Source organism: Lagopus leucura, unplaced genomic scaffold (genome assembly GCF_019238085.1).
Source record: "Lagopus leucura isolate 7727_CA_CO unplaced genomic scaffold, USGS_WTPT01 Super-Scaffold_100021, whole genome shotgun sequence".
NCBI classification, from domain to species: Eukaryota; Metazoa; Chordata; class Aves; order Galliformes; family Phasianidae; genus Lagopus; species Lagopus leucura.
In genome coordinates, this window is record NW_024962274.1 from 6,741,050 (window position 1) to 6,746,915 (window position 5,866).

At 38.4% G+C, this 5,866-nt stretch overlaps 1 protein-coding gene across 10 annotated transcripts in view; it reads left to right on the forward strand.

Moving 5' to 3' along the window:
• Positions 1-5,866, forward strand: part of IRS1 (insulin receptor substrate 1) — a 301,946-nt gene that overhangs the window by 167,561 nt on the left and 128,519 nt on the right. Inside the window, exon 1 of one of the 10 annotated variants that reach the window (XR_006180417.1) lies at positions 3,986-4,213. The exons of the other annotated variants lie outside the window; for them this stretch is intronic. The gene's annotated coding sequence lies outside the window, so the exon portion shown is untranslated. Of the gene's footprint in view, positions 1-3,985; positions 4,214-5,866 lie in introns of those variants that run through there. 10 annotated transcript variants of the gene reach the window in all.

Below are 5,866 nucleotides of genomic sequence, written 5' to 3' on the forward strand. Positions count from 1 at the left end.
TTTTTTTTTTTCCCCTGAGATGTCAGAAACCATCCAGTCACAGCAGGACTGAGTTTAATAGTGGCTAACTTTCTTGGCTTCATGGCCACTTGCTAATTCATTCTAAATATGAACTCTGTGCTTAAGTTCACACTGATGTACCTCTGCAGCTTTGGTTGATCACTCCAGATTAAGCTAACCATTTTGGTGGTTTGCCTTACAGTCATACCATGGTAAAAATTGTAGTTCTAGAAACCTTTATGGATTTATCTTTCATTAGCTCATGCAGTCTCCCCATAAACTTTGATATTTGCAGCTTCCTGTGTCAGGAAGTATCAGAGTTTAACTGCAAATTGTGTGAAGCATCTGTCACTTCTTTGTCCTTATTTAGAATCTGCTACTTCTAAGCTTCATATAACAGCCCTTCATCTTTCTAATATGTGATCCTTTTTCACTGCTATTCTGTATCCTGTGTGTGTGTGTGCGGGTATAAAATCCTACACTGTATTTAAGTTGTGACTGCATCAAGTTGCAATGTAGCCAGTTGGCATTCTTCTTACTCTTCCTGTCTAGCAGTGCCTAATATCCAGTTTGTTGCAGTTTGCTGGGAAGGCAGGTCAAAGGATGCCAATTAGGGCACTTCCATTTCAGAGTGCAGCATCTGGGGGCAATAATGTGTTTGGTTTATGTAAATTTGCTGAAGTACTATAAGCCATCAGGCCAGTCTGATGCTGTAGCTGATTGCAGAGTTGCTTTGGCAAGAGACTTTCTGATACTCTGCTGCTTTACTTACTGCTAACTTTGGCATCCTTCTACCAGCCGGCAGTCCACAGTACAGCCATGCACAAAACAAACATAGTGATGGTACAAAGCAGAAATGAAACAGGGACACTTTTTTTTTTTTTTTTTGCTTTTGTCATTGGCAGGCAATTTCATTCCTGATTTGACATAGAACTCCCAACAACTTATAATAAAGCTACTGTTGTAAAACAAGTCCCACCTGCATGTGCTACTTGTGAAAGCCGTCACACTCTGTGCTGTCAGAGACATTTTAAGCCTTCATGAGTCTAATGCATGACTAACATATCTTTAAATGGAACAAATGTCTCTGGGTATGAAGTTCAGTCCATGCCTAGTATTACTTCATACATTTTCAGGATGCTAACAATTGATTTGTTTGCATATTGATGTATCCATTATTAATTTAACCAATTAATTTAACTGGTTATCGCCAGTCACGTTCAAATGTGCTCTGTGTTCAGAAATACATGCTGTGTTTTGTCATCTTGATCAAGGGCATCCTGTTGTTAAATGGAAGTATTTGAAAACAATACCATTAAATGGAACACAAACAAAACTTGATTTGCTTGGGTGTTTAGTTTCTTGCTATGCAGTGGCCAGAGTATTTTATTTCCTGTTTGGGAGGGAAATGATTAATATTGTAACTGATAGTACAAAAAATGAAAGACTGATAGTTGCTGTGTGAAAGCAGCTGAAGTTCTCCCTAAGAGTAGCTGGAAAGATGTAATGTGAGAAAGGACAGCTTGTGGCTAAGCACAGTTCAAATAAGCTTGAGCAAATTGATTCTTTTTTTTCCATGTCTGAATATGAGGGAGACATTTTTGTGATTGTATATCATAGGTGAAATCCAGGAAGCCTACTGCAAGTGTCAAAAGTAATTGTGTGTTACTGAGGACCATTCTATTGGCAAAATATATACGTACACATATACAAACATGTAATTTGATTGTGAGTCTAAGCATGGAGAAAGCCATATGAAGAACATCTCAGCAAGATTTCGTTTTGTGTTGATGTCTGTATGACAATTTCTCACCAGTCCATCTTCATTTTTATTTTTGACATACCTACCTTTAGAATGTCTGTAATTAATGTGAAAAAGATCTACTAAGCAATAACCGCGCAGCAATTCTGTGCCTCTGATGAAAGTCACTGTGACCAAAACAGAAGGCTTAATCCAGACTGACTCCCTCATAGCTGCTGAAGTATCTGAGTGCAGAATTTGACTTAGACTGGTTATTGAATGGCAGTGGAGAAACTCTCTGAAAGACAGATCTACCTGCACACATAGGATGCACAGCAGTGCTTCAGTCATCCTTCTATAACTTCACAAATTTGATAAAAAGAAGAGGTGGTTTGATGCCTGTGTCCATCTTGCTTTCTTATTTTTAACTTCAGAATGAATGTGTAAAAGCAGAATTAAGAAACACAGAACAACTCTGTGTTGTATGTTGCAGTTACTAGTTCACAACAGTCTTAAGCATTGGATATAAATAACAAGGTAGTATCCAAGGCATTCTGGAAACTTTGAATTTCTCACTCCAGAAATATTTCCTATGAGCAATTCATCTCAGGAAATTGTGATATTACTGAGATTCTCCAAGTCTCACAGGAGAATTTCTATATGTTTATTAGTTCCAAAATTATTGATCTGTTGGGGTGATCTGGATGGTCTTTCTTCTGCTGAATGCTATTTGTTTGTATAATAGCCCAGATGTGTTTCTTCATATTGTACTGCACAGAAGGGTTACAGCAGATACTGAGATAGAAAGTCTGGCAAAATGGAATATATTTTTGCCATGTCTGTATTGCACACATCTGACTTAGTGCCCTTCCCAAAGCTCACCTGGCTGTATGGTCTTCAGCTGGGAACTCCATGAGAGAGGGCTACTGGGGTGTGAGGCAAGCGTGAGGGAATCAACGAAGAAACTGTATACTGCGTGAACAGCAGTGAGTAACTGACCTGTCTGGCACACCACAGCACTTCGTGTTTTGAATATCATCAGAATTAGTCTTCTAGTCATAAGCATTATGAAATCTGCAGGTGTTTGTTTCTTTATCAGGTGCTTAAAGTTCAGCATGGGAACACTCAACTTGAGTATGCAGTGAGTACTGTAACATGAACCAAATGCTTTATGTGCAAATTGCTAAGGATGAGCTGATGCTTGGTTCTAGATATAGTCTGGGGAGCAGTCTCCTTAGGTGGATGTGATTGAGACTTTGTATTTTCGATCAATTCACTTTAGACTTGGGGAAAGGCATGGGGATAGTAATAAAGGGGCCATGAATGCTTAGTTTGATAATGGAAGAATTAAATGAATATTTAAACATTCATAGTACAGCTGCATAGGCCATAGAGATGCCAAGCAGTCATCCAAAAGATATAGATACAGATGTAAAGCCAGCCCTACCTCCTTACTACTGATGGAGCTTAAGGATCTGATTAATGCTGAAAGCCCATGAAGAAGGTGAGGACGCTAACAGTGTCACTACCAAAACGTCCAGATTTTTGGAAAAACTTGCCAACGTGGTTCTCAAAAGGACTGTCTGGATGTATCTGATGTCACTTGAGATTAAATATTTTTTTGAATTGTTTAGTTATAGATACTTAAATACTCTTTAAATAAAAGTTTAAATTCTTATATCTCCTTTATGTGTTGTTAAATGATGGAAGATGCCAACAGTGCTCAGAGACTGCTGTGGTATTCATAGGAGGTTCTTTTCCAAATTGCCTGCTTTGCTGTGCTGGCAGACAGAAGACTAAAAAAGATTTTTAAGTATGAAGAGAGTTTCAATAACTGAAACTTTTCCCCAGTCCGTGTGCAGCCACTATATTATTGTAGCCTCTATGTAGATCATTAAAAAAAAAAAAAAAAAGAAAGTTGTATGTACAAATGATGTGAATGATGTTAAATAAAAACTTTGTTGGCTCAACTGCACAGTGCCAAAACAGTTGCTGCGGATGTATTAGGTGACTGAAGCTGTAGTTCATTTACAGTACTGTGTCCCTGTATTTCTCTGTCTTGCCTTGGAAACAAGCCCACTGCATTTAAAGGGGAGCCCTTATTTCTTTTTTTTTTTCCCCACACGTTCACTCAGATCTGTTAGGGGAGGAGAGGATTGAAAGCAACACAGACACTTAACAAAATGAAATATAACATGGAATTTCCTGATTAGGCCTCTGTAATTACAGTTTATGCAGGAAGAAGCACTCCCAGAAGATTGCTGCAAGATAAGCAGCAGGAATGATGGTGCCTCTGTATTGCAGCACTGAAATGCGGCTCTTTCCAAACGCCTCGAGGTTCTGGATAATGAATGTGGAGGAGGTTTGTGCTGCCTCCACTGCCAGGCGTCACCAAGGGGTACTTACTGTGTGGCCTGCGCGTCAGCCAGTGTTTGCATTGCTGTGATTCCTTTGGTTCTGGCTCTCTCTTAGGTGAGTGCCTTGTTCTTGCAGTGGGCGATAGGCATTAGCTTGGGATTTACCAATGAGATAGGTGTGATGTCATAATTTTGTGAAGCTGGTCTTGGTTTGTTCTGCTCTAACAAAAGAATGACGTGTGTCAATTTAAAACAAGCAGCTGAATTGATGCATTTGTACGGATCTTTTAGTGTAGTACTTTGTATAAAATGATTGCCCTTAAATTGGCCATTTCCCTCTCTGTGCGTTCATGACTGGTAAAAACACACCATTCAAAAAAACAAAATAATAATATTAAAAAAAAAACACCAGAAAACATGAGTACAGCATTCTGCATTTCCCAGCAGCATAAGTAAATTGTATTAAAATCATATGACTTAAAAAAAAAAACCAAACAAACAAACAAAAAAAAACTTGGCTTTTCTGATCTATGGGACCTTAAGGTACTCTAGAGCTTGGAGGCCAGTATTTCTCTGGCCATCAGGGTTAGACAAAAGAAAAAAAGTCAAAAAATAATCTACTTTGATTTCCATGCAGTCCAACTGTTGTAAAAGTTCATGCAATTAAAGAAGAAATATATATATATTATTTATATTTATAAATATTTATTTATATTATATTTATATATTATTTATAATTTATATATTATTTATAAAATAATATATATATAAAAATAACAAAGCCCCTACAAAGCATACACTCTGAGACTCAGAAGATTGTACTGAATATTTGTTTCAGTATGAAAAGCCTACGCCTACTCTCTGTGTGATTTCACAGGCATAGATACATTTGAAAGGAAACCAACTGTACCATCTCCTAATCTGTTTCCTCGCAAGCATATGTCTGTTAGTATGGATGGTGCTTGCCCTGTGCAGAAGGCCAGCAGGCAGCATATGCACCATTTGCAGCTCTTTTGAAATCTCAGGGCTGGGTGTCTGTGGGATTCGTGAGGTGTCTTGTTCTTAGTATGTCCTTTGTACAAGTCTGTGTCTCTCTTTGGCATCCTCACAGGTAGGTTGATATACCTATAGGAAAAAAACAAGCAAACAAACAAAATAAAGATAGGAAAAAAGCACCCCAAACACAAAACCAACTTGAAATAAAACATCTTAATAGCTGAGTGTGGAAGGAAGGTACTTGCAGAGATAGGATGAGATTCCAAGCTTTCCCCAAACAGGCAAACAACAGTTGCATCAATGTCATGTACTGGAAGAATCTTCAGTTACTTTTTTTTCCCCCTATCTTTAATACTAGCAATGATATTGGTTTGCATGAAATTGGAGGTTGAGATGAAATCTGAGGTGAGATCCTACTCCTTTGTTTGCATTAACTTTCCACTGGTACATCTGCTGTGAAGTCAACAAGGATTTACGCTGTAATGGAGACCTGCCTGTCAGGGAGCAGTGCTGCTCCGTGCAACCCCACTCATGGGAGTAATCAGAGGAGGGAAATGCACAGCTCAAACTCACTGGAGCTTCACAGGATTTAGAAAAAAAGACAGAGGGAAACCCTGTGTATTGTATTTGTTGAGAGACTCTTTTGCATAAGCTGCTGTGTGGCAGCTTATGATGAATCATTTTGCTCACCCTACTGTGTGAAGGGCACTATAGCTAGAAAGATAAGTTTGTAATTTTTTTCTCATGTGCTTGTTCACTACTTTCCTCTTAA